We start from the raw sequence: 19,642 nt of genomic DNA on the forward strand, positions 1-19,642 counted from the left end.
TATGTAATGGTTTTTAATTATAAAACCGTTAATCTTGACATTTAGCTAAAATTTTGAATTTTACTAAGTTAAAGTTTATATATCTTTTTAAATATTGATTTTAAAGGTTTGACTTATCCCGAGTCGAAATATTAAAACCCCATCTGAGCCTTGTAGCGCCTGAACCTTTTGATGTGGGTATTTGCCGCCTCGATTTTAAAACCTTTTTCAACCTAACTCTCCTGAAATTCGGGTAAGGAGGAGTGAACTAGGGTTTAGTTCGAACTTTAAAACTCTGTTTCATCCTAGTACGCCTTAAATAGGGTCGAAACAGTATGAACCAGGGTTTAATTTGAAATTTAAGACTCTGTTTCAACCTACACTAGTCGAAACTGTAAATTTATGTTTAGGATGAAAATGGGATTAAAACTTAGAAATTATTTTTCGTGTAGCATTGATAAGAAACTAAAATTTTTAAAAATATACAAGAAATTAATAAATAAAAGATTATTTAATAACTGAATAATGAGTTTAATGATTGAGTTAGAGATTCGAAAGTGCATAAAAAATTTCATTTTCCAAGTCAAAAATGTTGATTGGCTTGATTGCACTGATATTGTGATAAAGTATATATGTAAAGATTTTAAGAGTGAAAAGTACCCGGGTGAAAATATTTGGCCGAAAAAAAGCCGAAACAGCTTAATTTGGCCGAAATCACGCCGAAACTATAAAATTTTATTGTAAGAGGTCGAAATTTGGCCGAAAAATTTTTCATGCGATTACATTGGCGGAAAATCGGCCGAAAAATGGCCGAAAAATTTTTATTCATTATAAAGAGTCCGAAAATCGGCCATACTTCGGCCTTTTTTCGGCCATTTTTCGGCCAGAATATATTTGTTTTTCAATAAAATTATCGCAAGTAAGAATCTTTGGCCGAAAACAGGCCGAAGTATGGCCGATATTTGGCCAACAGTTGAATCGGCTTTTTTTCGGCCAGAATATTTTATTTTTCAATAAAATTATCGCGAGTAAAAATCTTTGGCCGAAAACAGGCCTAACTTTGGCCGACAGTTTAATCGATCTGCTTTCGGCCATAGTGTTTTTTTTTTTTTTTTTATCATGGTACTTAAAAAAATTTTTATAATTTTTGTTTTCAGAGCTTTACTGCATATAAAACATATCTTTACACCGCAAAATTTATCCGGGCTATTCAAAATTTTACCAGCGTTGATTTCACTGTTATAACCAACCCTTATTAAAAGAAACGACTTAAAACGATTGGAAAAAAAATTTTAAATAGTTTTTAATGCTTTTGAATACTTTGAATACTTTTGAATCACCCTTTTTATGGGCATTTAACATTACAAATCGTTTCGAATCGTTTCATTTAATCAGGGAATGATGACTTTTTATAGAAAATAAATGTTTCAGACATACGATACTTGGAGTCAGATACGGTGAAAGAAACATAAGCAGTGCACCCTATCTCACCTATTGTTGATAGCTTAGGATATATTTGTGTTAAAAATGTATCAACATCCTCAAAAAAATAAGAATTATCCCGACTAGAATTTTTCATAAGGGCCTGACAAGGTCCTTATCGGGTTAACCTTATTTCAAATAAGGTCCCGATCAGGGTATCCTGCCCAGTAAACACATTGACGTAAATTTGATGTCAGAGTGACGTTACGCTATGTCATCATTTACGTAAGATATAAGTCACGAATGAGTCAGGTGTGACTCATTATTTCACACTTTTTTACGTAAAATTATGATGTAAAACTAATGACGTATACATGACGTAAAAGTGATGTCTGTGTGACATTCTATGACGTCAATATGACATATGGGTGATGTCAAAATTATCAATTCGGAAAAAATATTTTTGAAAAAAAAAAAAAAATGAAATACCGAATTTTTGATTTGATTATTACCGCGCGAACGCATTGTGAATTCAGAAACAAGATTAGGTAACGTTAAATGATGAAAAAATCCTGGGCGTCTGCTGGGTTCGAACACGGCTCCTCTTGGCTGGTAGTCCTGAACGTTGCTCACTGGTCCACATCACGAGAGTTCAAATCTCATGCTTAATTGATGTATTTAGAGTGAAATGCCGGTAAAGACAATGTTCATAAGTTTTCGTGAAGGATTTTTACAAAATTGAAAAAAACTTTATGAACTTATATGAAAATTTATAGAAACAACATTTGTCGGCCTCGATGATAATTGTTTAAAATTTCATTAAGTTTCATCAAATTTTTCAAATTTTTGTTGTGATGTGAAATTTAAAAAATCTTATATAAAATTATGCGAAACATTGAATAATTCCACAAAATCGTATGAAATTTAATCGATTGAAAAATTGTAATTCTAAACTTTAGAATCATAAAATCAAGAGTTCAAACTGTCGTTACATTTTCTTTGTCATCCTAAATGATATTTTTGACATATCATTTAAAAAATTAAAATTAATTTTTTTATGCTCACGCTAATGTTTTAATCTAAAACGTCTAAATAATCTATTATTGGGTTTATCGATTACTCTGGCCCCAACAACGTTCGACGTTTAGTTGTTATTTTTACACATTTACACATTTTTGAAAATTCATTCTGTAATTGTTTTATTTTAATAAATAGATGATAAAAAACTATGACTCGGAAATTACATCAGCATTGCGTAAAATACTGACTTGTCACTGATGTAAAGATATGATTTAAGAGTGACATCCATATTACGTATAACCGTGACTTTGCTACTGACAAAAATGTATGATTTTAAAATTACGTCATTATGATATACGAAAATGACTTTATTACTACGTAATAATGTGATGTAGATTTTATGTCAAACGTACGTAATACATAAGTCATAACTCTGACGTCATACAAGAGTCATGCTTACATCAATATGATGTCACAAGCTTTGCATCATATTAAAGTCATGTAAAACGTCAGATTGACATCAAATTTACATCAGATGCCGTGACATTTCTATGACCTACGTATGACGTCAAAATAAGGTCATGTGTTCACTGAGTGACGAGGATCCTGATGTGGATGTAACGCTTAAGACCCATGAGGTCCTTATCGGGATTGCCTTATCAGGACCTTACCAGGATATCCTCATCAAAACTTTATCAGGATTACCTTATTAGTAATTATTTTTAAAAAAATATTAAATTGCAAAAAAGAAATAAGAGAATTTTAATTCGATCGAAAATGTTATCTATCGTATTGAGAGCATTAATTAGAGGAAGTAAACATATTTTTTATTGATGAAAAAATCCCGATGACTGCTGGGCTCGAACCTGCGTCCTTCCGATTCAAAGTCCTCGATGCTATCCACTGCGCTGACATACACATGTGATCTTGAAAGTGTAAATATAATATTCATTATGATGTCAAAGAATAACTGATAAAGAAGTAAAAAATCTGTGCTGCAATGATTGACGTGATTGTTATATAATATTCTTTTGTACTTTGTTTAATTTTTAGCCTGTAAATGGAATATTTAAAGGGATGGGATAACTTTTTTTTGAATAATGATATCCTGATGAGGTCCTTATCAGGAACTCGTCGGGTTGACCCGATGGCAAATACCTTTTTTTTTGAATAAGGATATCCTGACGAGGTCCTGATCAGGAGCTCGTCAGGTTGACCTGATGGCAAATAACTTTTTTTTGAATAGGGATATCCTGATGAGGTCCTGACAAGGAACTTGTCAGGTTTGCCCTAATAAGGCAAACCTTATATTAACCTGATAAGGTCCTTATGGTACTTCAGGCAAATCAGGAAGAAATTCTAGTCGGGTTAAGTTTTTTAATCATAGAGAGTTTATATTTTATTTAATTTTGTTTAAACAAAAAATATGCACATCATGAAAATTCCATATTTTGTGGGAAAAAGTCTCAGCTTTCAGAAAAAAATATCCAATTAGACGTATCAAGCGCCGCACAGTCATACAAATCGTTTTTTCGTCTTTAATCGAATTTTAAAAGGTCTTCTGTAACATAATATGAAAAAATGGATATTTTTATTGGAAAGCTGAGAATTTTTCATACAAAAAACTGTTATGTGCTCATTTTTTAAAAAAAATTTTTTCCTTGAAAAAAATTAATGAAAAAGTTAAAAACAAAAATTTTTAAAAAATTCAAAAAATCATAACTTTGAAACAGCTGCATACAAAAGGCTCAAATTTTCAGAGAAGTTTTTTTTTATTATATAGAACGACATCACAAAGTTTGAACCAAATCGACGAGGGTCGCCCCGTAAAAATAATTTGATTTGGTGGAATGACCCTTATATATAATCAGATCTGATCATATATAGACTTGTATATGATTATATATGGGGTCATAACCCGGGTCGAAAAAAAATCTTAATTATGACTTAAAATTTAAGTCAAAATCCTTCAAATTTCAACTAAGTTAATTTTTTTAGTCAGTGTAAAATTTCCATAATATTTGACTTAGATTTGACGTTTTGTGGCTTAGTTAGGATCGATTTAAGACAAAATAAGTCACGTTTAGGTCAAAACTGGTTCAGTTTGACTCTATTCCCTTTAGATTTAAGACAAAAAAAGTCACATTCAAGTCAGAATTGCGTCGATTTAAATACATTTTACTTAGATTTAAGTTAGAAAAAGTTTCATTTAAGTCAAAATTGATTCAATTGAAATATATTTTATTTAGATTTAATACAATAAAAGTTACATTAAAGTCAGAATAAAACAAAATTAGACAGTTACAACGCAAATTTAAAAAATACTTATAATTAGTAACATATAATTAATGATAGTAATAATTGTTAGCGACAGTTATAATAATAATGTTAATTATAATAATAATAATAAACATTAAAAAATAATTCTTCTTATGTAACATATAAATACTTGAATGAAAAACGTTTTGGTCTTCTTCATTCTTTTATAAAAATTATTGATAAAATATGCGATTGTCAAAAAATTAGTAATTGTAAGTGCCTTGGCCATCATTTTGTAATAATAACTCTTCTGCAAACAAAACCTTTCAAAGAGCCTGTCAGACTTCTCCAACTATCACACTTATATAAATTCATTGTAACTGAAAATGTATTTGCGATTCCTGTCGAAAATTTACTATCCCCTTGTAGGAAAAAAAATATTGACAACGGGGCCAGTCTTGGCAAAATACTGGGCTACCGAAGCTCGGCCTCCCAAGGTTGGTCCGAGATCCGACCAACGTTTAAGGGACGAGTCTTGGTTTGCCAGTCTTGGGCCAAGATTCAGCCAATACTTAAGTGACAAGCTTTAGTTTGCCAGTCTTGGGACAAGGTTCAGCCAATACTCAAGTGACAAGCCTTGGTTTGCCAGTCTTGGGACAAGGTTCAGCCAATACTCAAGTGACAAGCCTTGGCTTGGCAGTCTTAGGACAAGGTTCAGCCAATGCTCAAGTGACAAGTCTTGGCTTGCCAGTCTTGGAACAAGGTTCAGCCAATGCTGAAGTGACAAGCCTTGGTTTGCCAGTCTTGGGACAAGGTTCAGCCATTATGCAAGTGGCAAGCCTTAGTTTACCAGTCTAAATAACAAATAGTACCTAAAAACCCCTGGCTTCTGTGAATAACGTAACAGCCTAGTGGATAAGATGCTTGCCTAGCAGTCATGAAGGACCAGGTTCGAGACCCAGCAAATGCAAAAAAAAAATTAGTTTCATCGATCCACCTGATTTCTTTGTGTACAAATTTATTTCCATATCTTACCATCTCGCACATGTCTACTAATATATTTTTTTTTTTTTAAATTTATTTTTAATAAGCATAGGTGCTTATTTAGCAACAGTCTTGGCACAACACTGGCTCTCGATATTGGGCCAATACTTAGATGCAGTCTTGGCACAACACTGTCACTCAAGCTTGGCTGGGTGCTATCATTTCGATGTTTAGACAGACTTGGGCCAAGCTTGGATTTCAAGCTTTCCCCAGAGTTAATAAGTCTTGCGCCAAGCCTCGGCCAAGCTTGGGCCTAATGTTTCTTCCTATATGGGTCGTTATGTTTTTATATTAATACAGGTAATAAAACGTTTATTGCAGAATTGGTTAATCAATACGAAAATGAATAATATTGTAAAAAAGAGCTTATACAAATTCTTCAGGAACAGAATAAAAAAAATCATTGCAATAAAAATTTTTTTAATAGTAATTTTAATTTAATCAGAAATAATTTTTAAAAAATTTGCTATAATTAAAATTGAGTTTTAATTTTAGATTAGTTTAATTAATAAACAAGTATAAAAACCAGATTCGATTTGACTTAATTTTTAAATTAAAATTAAGTCAAATATAGAACTAGATTTCGAATCGATAACACGTTGTTTTTTTAAGACAAAATAAGTCAAATTTAAGGCAATGAAATAATTTAAGCCAAAAAAAAGTCTAATCTAAGGCAAAAAAGTTAAAAAAAAGTCAAGATTAAGTCGATATTAAGTCAAAAAAAGTTTGAAAAGTTAAAATGTGGAATACAGTTGTCGGCGTATGGATGACTTCAAAGGAAATTAAGTTAAATCAAGTCAAATTTAAGATTTTTTTTTGACCCGGGAACAGCCAGCTATGATCAGATCTAACTATATATAGACACATATAAATAGATCTGATTATATATAGACTTATGTATGATTATATATGGGGTTATAACAGCCAGGTATGATCGTATCTAATTATACATAGACTCATATATAATCAGATCTGATCATATATAGACTTATATATGGGCTTATAACAGCCAGGTATGATCAGATCTAATTATGTATGGGGTCATATATAATAGGGTGAGCCAAAAAATCCAACCTTTCGAATTTACGTCTTAAAAAGGACCTATATATCGAGAAAAAAATTCTCCCATAGGGCAAAATTTTTAGCTCAATTTTAAAAGGTGTCGGTAGTCATTTGAAATTTCCCATTTAAATAACATGCAAAAAAATTTTTTTTGATTAAAAATATTATAACTCTTGAACCGTGTGAGATAAAAATTCGGCTCTAGAATATTCTTGTAGGGCATTAAATTTCTTAAAAGAAAGTCCGGGGAGTCGAATTTATAAACTTGATATTTCGTATACTTACAGGCTATCAAAGTCTAGAGTAAACAGAAACATCCAAATGTAAGGTTTTATTTGGATTTTCCGAATACTTTTCTTTTATTGTGATCGATAACAAAATATTATTTGTTACAACGTGGATATTGTTGGTGATTTCATTGCACTACATGTAGAACAAATTTTCTCGTAGTATTGATATTTTTAATAATAAAGCCTTAAATTTGTATGATTCTGTTTACTCTAGACTTTGATGGCCAGTTTGTATACGAAATATCAAGTTTACAAATTCGACTCCCCGGACTTTCTTTTAAGAAATTTAATGCCCTGCAAGAATATTCTAGAGCCGAATTTTTATCTCACACGGTTCAAAAGTTACAATATTTTTAATCAAAAAAAATTTTTTTGCATGTTATTTAAATGGGAAATTTCAAATGGCTACCGACACCTTTTAAAATTGAGCTAAAAATTTTGCCCAATGGGAGAATTTTTTTCTCGATATATAGGTCCTTTATAAGACATAAATTCGAAAGGTTGGTTTTTTTGGCTCACCCTAATATATAATTATATATAATTATATATGACCCCATATATAATCATGCATGATTATTTATAACTTCATATATGATTATATGTTACATGTATGTATATGATTATATGTAACAATGTTACGTAAATGAGTGTGAAATTGTGATATACATGTTATGAAGATGTCCCTGATTAAAAATGATTTCACACGTTAAATGTCCATAAGAGACAGGATTAGAAATGATTTGAAGGATTAAAAAGTATTTAAAATGATTAAAAAACAAATCATTTTAAATACTTTTTAATCATTTTTTTTAATCAGGGGTGATGTACATGTGATTTACGATTTTACGTAACCGGAAGTTTTTATTCTATAAATGTGACATCCCTGTTACGTTGATGTGTTCACTGGGATAATTGATTTTATTTTCGAATAATTATACATACATATTAAACTAAAAAAAATAGTCGACACTAAAATAATTTATGTTAAATAAAAGTGATAAAATATTATGAGTTGACACAATAATCTAAGAAACATTATTTTTAAATTCCTTATTAAAACTTAATTGTACGGTAAGAGATCCAGTATCCGATCAGGAAATATAACTAGAGTACCATAGTAAAGTCCGAAGTTGACGGAGATTCGACGAAAAATTTAAGGAAACTTTTGTAAGTAAACTTTTGCTAAAGCAAATTACGCTATTAGGGTAGTTAAGTATAGGGCCTTGTACATACGGCTATAAGAATCTATCGGGTTTTTTAAGCAGGGAAACTTTAGTGTAAATATAATGTAAGTCTTTAAAAATAAATGCTCTATATATCTTATAAGATTAAGCAGGATAGTAAGCTAAATCGTGATGCAAAAATTTTTAGAAATACTAAAAATTTTTAATACTTTTTAATACTTTTGAAAACTTTGAATAGTTTTGAATGACCCTTCTTATGGGCATTTAACATTGCAAATCGTTTCCTTTAATCGGGGTTAGTTTTAAATTTAATGATTGGACACAATCGTTACGCCTGCTAGTAATACAAACGATCTTATAAGAAATATTTATTAAAAACTAGTATACATTTATAAGCTATCTTATTTATCTATAATATTTATCTATAATTTTTGACGAAAAAAAAAAAAATATAATCAAATTAGTTAATTTAGAATTTTCAATTCAATTCAATTAATCTGTTATCACGACATCTAAACGATATAGAGAGAACTTCAAGCTTTTCCATCGATTCTTCGAAACAAGGAATAACCCCTCCTACCATACCCCCAGTAGCTGATCAACATAGCCGGTTTTATATCAAATGCCCTAATAGTCACTTCCTTGATAGCCACACTTTGCTCAGCAAGTTCTGCAGCGAAAAATTTTCGGCTAACTTAACGACGAGTTTCTGGCAAGTCTTCACTGGATAATACTTGCGTGCAAGTTGATGTAAATCAACTGCCGTCATCTGAACGTAATTTGACAGAAAAACTTGCCGTCAATTTGAAGTGAAACTTTCAATCAACGTAACGTCATTGTCTGACAGTAATACTTGTAGTCAAATTGAATTCAAGTTACAGCACAATTTACTGACAACTTAACGGTAACTGCTTGCTCTCCATTACTTTCCTTTATATTGGCTTCAGAATACGTCAGTAGCTTGAAGTTAACTTGTGGTTAAGGTGGTGGCTATCAGGATTTAACTAGAAATTGACATCAATTTGACGTTGAAATTACCAGATATTTGTTGCTCGAATTTGTCAACAATTTGATAGCAAAAGTTGAAAAGAAAAATTTGCAGTTAATTTTTCCTCAATTTAGAAGTAACTTCTTGAAAGAAAAAAAAAGTCGGTAATGTTAATTCTTACCATTACAGAAGGTAAGCAAATTGGTACATAAAAATATAAAAATGTCTACAACTTGACGGTAAAAAAATACTTTACAATTTTTTAAGTTAAATTAACAATAAATTGACATGAAAATATGCCTGAAAACTGACCACAACTTTTTTCTAGTCAACTTTTGAAATGAATTTGCATTCTTATTCGAGTAGTAAATTGACGTCAAATTGTATAGCAAGTTAGATACAAATTGTCGTCAGACACGGCAAAGTCCGAAGTTGACGGGCATTTGATGAAAAATTCAAGGAAAATTTTGTAAAGTAACCTTTTGCTATAGCCCTGATAGCCAAGTTGGCCGCAACTTGTTGACAACCTACTGTCGCAACCTGTCGCCAAGTTGGCCGCGAAAGTTGGCATTTCCATAAGTTGACGGCAACTTTTCGAGAAACTTGTAGCCAACTTGAGTAGAAGCTCAAGTTGACCTAACCCTGATAGCCACACTTTAAAGATAATTGCTCAGCAAGTTCTGCAGTGAAACATTTTCGGCTAACTTAACGACAAGTTTCTGGTAAGCCTCAGCTGGATAGTACTTACTAGAAAAACTCGACATCAATTTGAAGTGAAGCTTTCAATCAACTTAACGTCATTGTCTGACAGTAACACTTGTAGTCAAATTGAACTCAAGTTGCAGACAATTTATTGTCAACTTAAAGGTAACTGCTTGCTTTCCAACACTTCCCTTTGCTTCCGAATCGCGGCTCTTCCCTGGCGTCAGCTTTCTGAGAAAGTTGGCGGTAACTTGTAGCCAAAAGTTGCAAAAGCTAGAGTTGTCGACAACTTGTCGTCAAGTTGGTCGCAAACTAATGAATACCAACTTTTTGACGAGCAACTCGTGCTATCAGGGTGGCTATCACGGTAAATTTTTTAGATTCGATTTTACCATTCCAGAAGGTAATTTTGACGTTTACTAGATGATGCAGTTCTGTTAATTCCATCACTAGATGGCGAAAGTAGAAAAATCTATATATTTTAAATTGATGAATTCCATGTTCAACTGTAAATACTATACTATAAAGATCATGAATTCTTTAAAAATGATATAATATCGCATCAACTCTTATAAAATTGTATAAAATTCCTTATGAGTTATAAATTTTATAGCTCAATGTTCGAGCCAAGCAACCGCCAGAATAAACTAATAGATCATATAAGACTGAATCAGAACGTTGAATTATTTTTTCCGCAACTAAATATTTTTGTTTAATAATTATTGTCTGTAGAATTAAAATAAATTTCATCAAGCAATTTTCGGTGTTGAATTTTATAAAAATATATTTTCATAGTTTCTCTAGCAAATTGATTGGTCAGAATAAATCTTTATTCCACTACAAGAGTGTATCTAGTTGTACTTTTCATCTTAATAAAAGATATTCTAAATGATAATTAAAAACAAAAAAATTTAAATTTATTGTGTAACATTTGATTTTAAAAAATAACATTCTGCGTGATTTAGTAATCACAAAAGGGAAACCCTGATAGCCACCTTATCCACAAGTTAACTTCAAGCTACTGACGTATTCTGAAGCCAATATAAAGGAAAGTAATGGAGAGCAAGCAGTTACCGTTAAGTTGTCAGTAAATTGTGCTGTAACTTGAATTCAATTTGACTACAAGTATTACTGTCAGACAATGACGTTAAGTTGATTGAAAGTTTCACTTCAAATTGACGGCAAGTTTTTCTGTCAAATTACATTCAGATGACGGCAGTTGATTTACATCAACTTGCACGCAAGTACTATCCAGCTAAGGCTTACCAGAAACTTGTCGTTAAGTTAGCCGAAAATGTTTCACTGCAGAACTTGTTGAGCAATTATCTTTAAAATGTGGCTATCAGGGAAAAATTCATATTTAAGAGAAGCCAGCTTGTGACATCTAGCAACTATTCAACAAAATAAATTCAAAAATCAAAAAGGTAAAAAATATCTCTAGTACGTTACTCTTTTTCGTTCGTAGGGGCTGAAATTCTACATTGTCGACTGTTCAATTTGACTATACTCGTATTGTAAACTTAATGAACCAGACTTGTACACTCGTTGTCATTAATCCCTGGTCCCCTGCATGGCTAAGATTCTATAGTCTGGGGGACCAGGCATTAATGACAACGAGTGTATAATTTGCTCTATAGTATTGGTCATCATAATTTAAACGAGTTCGAAACTTCGAACTATTTTCTATTTCTTCCAATAAATAAATAAATTTTTTGATTTACTATTGTACGAATAATTCAAACGAATTCAAACAGATTCAAAACTTCGAATTGTTTTCTATTTCTTCCGATGAAGAAATAAAATTTTAAATTACCATTTTATGAACATTTCAAGAGAATTTAAATAGTCAAAACATTGAATTGTTTTGTCGCAATTGATAAATAACTCCTAGATTCAGGGTTCTTTGAAAAATTTCAATACAAGGGAATTGATTGTAAATTTCAAGTCATATTATTTACTTTCTGTGAAACATAAATGCTTAATATTAAGGTTCTAATCAGACTCAAACATTAAGTTGTTTCTAATTTTTAAAAATAACTAAATTAGTTATAGTTAAACATAAATAATCAAATGATAGAAAAATCATTCTGATGATTCATCGCTCTCAATCCCAAGTGCACGGAAAAAAGAGCAGATGAAAAATTGAACTCATGTCTGAGTATTTATTACAGTTTCGTATACTAGTAAAGCGCTGTGACTCTGAAACTGTAAAAATTTTATTTGCATAACAAATATTTGCATAACAGTTTCAAACTCGATATTGTCCAGCTCTCTAAAATAAACAGATTTTATAATTTTTAATTTTATTTTAAAAATTACAATCTCACACTGTAATTTTTTCTACAAATTTAGAAAGCGAGATATTTGCGAGATATCGTGGGTGAAAGAAATGCTAAAAAACGGTTTTTTTTCGAAAACAATGACATACGAAAGTATTTTCGAGCTCGAAGAGTATTCACAACAATGTTTTCGTGCTCAAGGAGCGAGAAGCTTTGGGGCTGGCCCGCAGGGTCAAACGATCGACAGATTTTTTTTTTAAATTATTATCGGATTTAATAGTGTTAATAAATATTGTAACGAATGTGAAACTGATCTTTTAAATATTTGAATAGCTAGAAAACAAAATGCCTTCTTCTCTTGTTTTATAGATGCGCGATTAAAGTCAGTCAGTCTTATTTTGACAGCTTAACAGCAAACATTGTACCTCAATAAACTATATATTGCCCTTGCTTTCTTTTACTGCTGTTAATTGTAGTGTTATTATTTCTAATATAAGTGTGTTATCATTGTAGTGTATAAGTGATATTAATTTAAGATACCAACCACTACAATTTGGTGTCAGAAGTGCGCGTAACCTTCGTGTGTATTTACAAATATAAAATAAAAATAGCTGTCAAAATATTGCGACGTGACGGGAAAGGCAAAGATTTAAAACGACCGTGTTTTTGATATTAAAAAAAAAAGACGTGAATTCAGTGATTAATTAAATGAGTTTAGTGAAAACATATTTTTTTAAATTTGTGATAAAGTGCGCGTGTGAATTTAAATAAATTTAGTGATGAATTGAATAAGTTTTGTGAATATGTGTTATTATATTAAAGTGCGCGTAGTAAAATAAGTAAATTCGGTGATGAATTAAAAAAAAAAAAAAAAATTCTGTGGATGTGTTATAGTGTTAAAGTTCGCGTAGTAATATAAATAAATACGGTGATGAATTAATTAAAATTTTTGAATATATTTTATCATATAGATTCCAAGTGCGTGTAATAATTTAAACGAAGTCAGTGATTAAATAATTAAGTTTTGTGAAAATATTTTTCTTAATCGGTGTCAAAATGCGTATTTGAATTTATTTGTGTGATGTACTACATAAAAAAAAAAGTTTGGGATTAATGAATTAGTGTTGTGAAAATATTTTTATTAATTTGTGTTAAAGTGCGAGTCTGAGTAATTACGCGTGTGATAAAAATATAAAATAAAAGTGATCGAAACACCAAACGACGGATAATCTTATTTTTTTTTAAAACAGGAAAAAGTAAAGACGGTACAATTTTTCGTAGAATTGATTGAGAAGTTCAAATTGAACTTGTGGACAAATTACAATTGGAAAAGGACAAATTTGGTGATGTATCATTATTTAATAATAATTATAGTTAGATAAAATTAAAAAAAAAAAAAAGTACAAATTAACTAAAAATACCGTGACATCTAAGCGCTCTTTTGTTTTGTAATCGATTGACATGATTAATAAACCGGGTACATTTGATGATTCTATGATGTGGAACGATACATAAACGATTTTGTATAGATAGTAATTTTTGAAAATTTTTATCTGGGCTATATAATACCTCAAGTATTTTATCAAGTCATTGAATAAGTTCTATACGGATAAATAGGAAAATTTTGTGAAACTGCTGAGATTACTATCATGAGTTAAATTTAAAAAAGAAAAAAAAAGAAAAGTCGATATTAACGGAAATAATTAAAAAATTTATTTACTTCAATGCGATTGGGAGGGTCCTTATGAAATTGAAATAGGCTAAATAACGTAGTTTATAGAATCAGAAAAATCCCCAAAGGAAAATATAAAATTGTCCATGTAAATCGTCTTGCGCCGTATTGTGATCAATAAGAAAAAATAAAAGAGAAGTCCGGCTGGGACCCTGAACGATCTCAGTGTAGACGTTGTAAAGGGTTCCCGGGATTCTGTAGTCAATTAGTAAGTCTAGGATATCTTGCAAACTGATAGAATTGGAGATGTCTGAACGACTACTAAAGACTAGTATAGTCCTTAGGAGAAGTCTGACAGTGGACCCTGAATAACCACACTGTAGACGTTGTTGAAGAGTTCCCGAGATTCTGAAAGAAGTCTGGCTGAGGGCTCCGAACGATCTCGGTGGTAACGTTGTTCGAGGGATTCCCGGGATTCTAGAAGGACTGGAATGTTCTAAGTTCGGTTATTAGCTGAGGGAAGTCCGTCTGAGGACCCTGAACGATTAGTCGTTGTAAGGGGTTCCCGGGATTCTTGGGCCTTTGATGAGAGACTGGATATTTCTTTTGGTTTAAGTGAGCTCAGCTCAAATCAAAAGTTTGAATTCTTAGGACTTATCATTGGTCAACAGTATCCTGACTGGAGCTTTGGGATCCATCCGGAGTTGGCATAGTCAACATTTCTCTTAAGTAGTGCACGACTTCTGAGAGATAGGTGGATGCCCTGGAGAGTTTCCGAGGAACTTTTAGGGGGAAAAATTGAAATTCGTTGCAACGTGTATTATTCAGTAATCATTGATGTGTTAGCTCGAGATAACATATCGGCATATGAGCTGAATGGACCGAGCGGTAGAACATTGAGCATTTAAGATCGAAAAAGTAACAAATTGATCACACTAAAAGTTTATAATGAACAACTGATAAATAATAGAATGTAATGATGAAATATGTTTAAAAAAAAAAAATAAAATTTAATAAATGTTGGAGATACTCGTTTTGTTTTTTCTATTATGTGCAGATAATATTCTCAATTTCATTGAGAAGGAGAGAAGGAGTCCATTCCTAGTCCTTCAAGGAGGAGAGGAAGGAGTTCCTGTTCCCATCCCGTACCTGATCCCATTTCCATTGAAGGTCTATTCAATCAAGAGGAGGGTTACATTTTAAATTTTATTTATTTGATTCGCTGAATAGGAAAATAGAGTCACGCGTATCGATTAACTATTTAGCAGAATATTTTATTTTTTTATTATAAATTCTTAGCTCAATTAAACTATAGACTATTTTTTTATGTTTTTATTATCTTTGCGTTAGCCTACAGGGTTGTTTTTGGGCTATGGTGTTTTTTTCCCTGTAGGGTGATAGATAGGGTGTGTTGGGACCATAGCGGAATCGAACGAAGATTGCAAATGGTTTTAATTTCAATTAAGTTCGATTCTTTCAACACAATTTTTATCGGGACGATAATTTTATTGAGAAGGGGGTAGTGTAACGAATGTGAAACTGATCTTTTAAATATTTGAATAGCTAGAAAACAAAATGCCTTCTTCTCTTGTTTTATAGATGCGCGATTAAAGTCAGTCAGTCTTATTTTGACAGCTTAACAGCAAACATTGTACCTCAATAAACTATATATTGCCCTTGCTTTCTTTTACTGCTGTTAATTGTGGTGTTATTATTTCTAATATAAGTGTGTTATCATTGTAGTGTATAAGTGATATTAATTTAAGATACCAACCACTACAATATTCATACCCTTTAATAGAAGTTGTAACAGAATCAATTAATCCTACACGGAAAAAAAATTCGACGAAAAATTCCAATATTACTATCGTAATCCTGGACTATACTTTTATTATCTGTAACATTCAAATATATGATACGAAAATTTACAGTTTTTAAAAGATTTTTTACTATTCACTATCGTAATTTCATTAAGAGTTTATTGTAATCAATTCAATAAGAAATATTACAATGTTACTATCGTAAATAGTAAAAGAATAAAAAATAAGATTTAATTATACTATTTATTCTTTTATTCTTCCTTTTAATTTACAGTGCTGCCTCTATGTTTTTACAATACAAGCTACAAAAATTACGATAGTTGGATTGTAAATTTTCTGAAATGGTATAGTATATGCCATCTGAAGCGTTTACGTATGAAAGACAAGTGTTGTCACAAACCATGATGTGATGCTTGTATGAGTGTATATATATATATAAATACAAATGATGACATCTACTTTGTCTGTATTATTTGTGGTTCAACTATATATATTTATAAATCAGTTCATCTTTATCCACAGTGTAGTGCAGAAATAGAGGTTATTATTCATGACGTTTTTCGGACAATTGTAAATAAGAAATTTAAAATAAAAACTGTACTTTCGTCATTACAAACCTACATAGATTGTGGAATATAATAATTTGGTGGTGTAAGTATAATTATTATTATTCAATTTTTATTAAACTTAATATTCTGTGGGTATATCGTATGATCCTGAAGTTGGCAGATAATTAGTAATTTTCGGATTTTTTTTTTCACCAAAGAAATTACAAAAAAAAAAAAACTAAAAAAATACACATGTAGAAAATTTAAAAAACTATGGGTGCAATTTTTTTAAATATTTTTTTTTTAATTATTTATCGTCTAAAAAAAAATCCAAAAATTATTAGATATCTGCTAACTTCAGTATCATGTATATCGTTCGTTTTAAAATCATTTATCTGGACAAGAAGTTTATTTTTATAAACAATTTAGTAGTATTTTGTGGTCATAGGATAAATGATTCTAAATGAATGAAAATTTATTTTTTCTAATAAATTCAATTCTCCTAATTTTGTTACAGGATAATCTTCATTTGTCGACAATGAATAATTTTACCCGGCTTTGCGAGAGGTAAAACATTTCAATAACCTCAAATTATGGACATTCAACATTTCTTTATGATACTGAAGTTAGCAGACGCCTAATAATTTTTGGATTTTTTTAAAAATGATAAATTATAGAAAAAAAGTATTCGAAAAAATTGCACCTATGGTTTTTTTAATTTTCTACATGTGCGTATTTTGAATACAAATAAATGAGTTATTTATTCATAAATTTTATATATACCAAAAAAATATGTTTGAAAAAATATTAAATAAATGTTTTATTATTACTACTTCAACATGTTTTATTTTTATTTCGAGATTGTATTTTCCTTCTCAATTTAACTGTTAAAAAAAAAAAAAAAATTCCAAATGATAAATTTTTCTTTTTTATTAATTATAAGTTCTACTTTTTTAAGAAAATATATTTTACTCCATTGACTTCTAATTATTATTTTATATTTAAAGAAATTCTACATTACCGACTCATTCATTTTACGATAGTTGTATTAGAATTTATGTTAACACAACTTGTATAATTTACTCTATAGTATCTGATTTTTTCTTTCTGGTAGTAGTATAAATTATAAAATAAAAATTACGATAGTCTATTGTAAAAATTATTATTGAAAACTTATAGTCCAGCGTTACAATACTATATAATGAAAATTACGATAGTTAAATCGTAAAAAATCCGTGAATTTTTTTTCCGTGTATGGCTGGCTCATAAATATTGTCTGAATATGACGAAAAATATTGATATTGGCGTACTTGATGTTGCATAGCAAAAATATAAGGCAAATTTTTCTTACTATAATATAAGTTTGCAAGAGCTTTTAGACTTTGATTTTTAGTTTCCTCTTGCATTGAGCCTCTTTATCTATATATAAATCAGCAATATCAGCTATTGTAGGTGAACAGTACCACAAAACCACCAATTAAAAATCAATTTGACATAAAATGACATAAAATTTATGACTTGACGCAATCACGTCTAATAAAAAACTGTCTATAAAACTGAAGCACAAAGCACACGTTCAAACTTGTTTGTAGCCGTTTGTAACTCGAGCTATGCACTGCCTTAGCGTGAGTGAGATACCAAAAAGCGAAATCTTAAATATTGAAAATAAACTTTTCAAACTGTAAAACTTACCGACTAAAATTTACAATTTGTTATCCGAAACTGTAATTTTTATTTACAATATGTGAATACTCTCTTACAAATTAATTTAGTTAAAATTACATTTTCGATCGTTAATATTACTATTCTGTTTAGTAGTGCTCTTCTTAAGATATAGAATTTAAAAATCACAGTAATAGCTGTGATTTTATTCAGATCATTTATTATTCTCGACAAATGATAACTCACAGTGCAATTTTTATATTATGAATAAATAAGAGGCATTATTTCAGAAAGCAAAAAATACATCACCAATAAATCTTGGTTTTTACAGTTTGTAACCGGGATTTGGTTATTATTACAACATCATGCTCGGGAAATAACTAGAACCTGGTGGCTGCCTACGGTAACTGGACAACGAGGGATAATTTAACATCTTCTTACACCAATTGGAAATTGCCACGAGGCAAAGTTGCAGGACGCATGCGCTAGCCTGGAATACGAGGTAATAACTAACTCGCCAAGGGGCAGAACGGACAATTCTGTGTCAGCTACAGTTGAGCTCACCTCGCTTACCATTGTTATACTTGTCATCACATATATTCATTTCTACTCGATACCTGTGTGGAATTAATTTGGAAGCAGTCTACGTCCATTATACACCTTGTGAAAATATATTGTGGAGTCCAGGAAAGCAGTGGAGTTTGTTTGGTTGGAGTTGTGGAGATTTGGAATTTGACTACGACGGAAACTTGGAGATGTGGACCTGTGCTGATTTGTATTCGAAACGGGCCAAGTCACGAGACGTCTTCAATTTATAAAGTTTTGAAAAAATTAATTCTTACTCTGGTAAGGTTGAATATCATTTGGATTATATAGATTAAATTTATTATAAATAATTACTCTCAGTTGTAGAGCATAATTAAATTGAAAGTTTTATTAAAGTCGAGAGTAAAAATTAAGTAATATTGTAACTGAAAATTATAAAGTAAATTCAAGACAAATCGTAAAGTCGCGTCAGTGTTCTGTGCCCGCCATTCAGTTAAATGTCCATAAGAGACAGGATTAGAAATGATTTGAAGGATTAAAAAGTATTTAAAATGATTAAAAACTTCACTCAACTTCACTCTCACTAGCTTGTGTCGTTAATTATTGTCGCGGTTTTATTTAATTAATTATTGTAAAGTGGGGTCTGTTGTCTGGGTAAATTGGTTAAATAAAATTGTCATCTATTTTTATATATATATCACCTATACAAGTCTCTTATTTCACAAGCTTCCTATACTCTCAGGATCTCTAAATATTCCTTGTGACCAGGATCGGGTATTCCCCGCCCTGTAGAAGAGCTAGTCACAAAACAGTAGATTTTATCAACTGAATCTAATCTTGGCTTCCTGGACAGGGGGTCACACCCTGGACTGGGGGTCTCGGTTATAAGTTTCACCTATCAACTATTAATTTTCAAATAAAGCAAGAATTCAAAATAATAAGTGAATAATACTTTAAAGATTTATTTAACTAAAATTACATTTTAAACTGTAAAATTTGCTGCTTAAAATTGTATTAATTTTATTAATAACAAATTTTTAAAATTACAGATTAAGCTTTAACGTTTAAAGATCTTTCCCGGAAGGCCTGTTTTTACTGTACACAGAAAAAACAGTTAACTTAAATCAAGGAAAATATTCTTGATTTAAGAAATTTATTTTGATCG

At 30.6% G+C, this 19,642-nt stretch overlaps 2 long non-coding RNA genes across 4 annotated transcripts in view; one reads left to right on the forward strand and one right to left on the reverse strand.

Moving 5' to 3' along the window:
- LOC130667828 (uncharacterized) overlaps positions 1 to 19,642 on the reverse strand; it is a 350,725-nt gene that overhangs the window by 311,075 nt on the left and 20,008 nt on the right. The gene's annotated exons all lie outside the window — the stretch shown is intronic.
- Positions 15,736 to 17,107, forward strand: LOC130667826 (uncharacterized). The gene is made up of 2 exons (XR_008989903.1): positions 15,736 to 16,372; positions 16,787 to 17,107. It is a non-coding gene; the product is annotated as an uncharacterized LOC130667826 (long non-coding RNA).

The sequence above is a fragment of the Microplitis mediator genome, chromosome 5 (assembly GCF_029852145.1).
Source record: "Microplitis mediator isolate UGA2020A chromosome 5, iyMicMedi2.1, whole genome shotgun sequence".
Classification (NCBI taxonomy): Eukaryota; Metazoa; Arthropoda; class Insecta; order Hymenoptera; family Braconidae; genus Microplitis; species Microplitis mediator.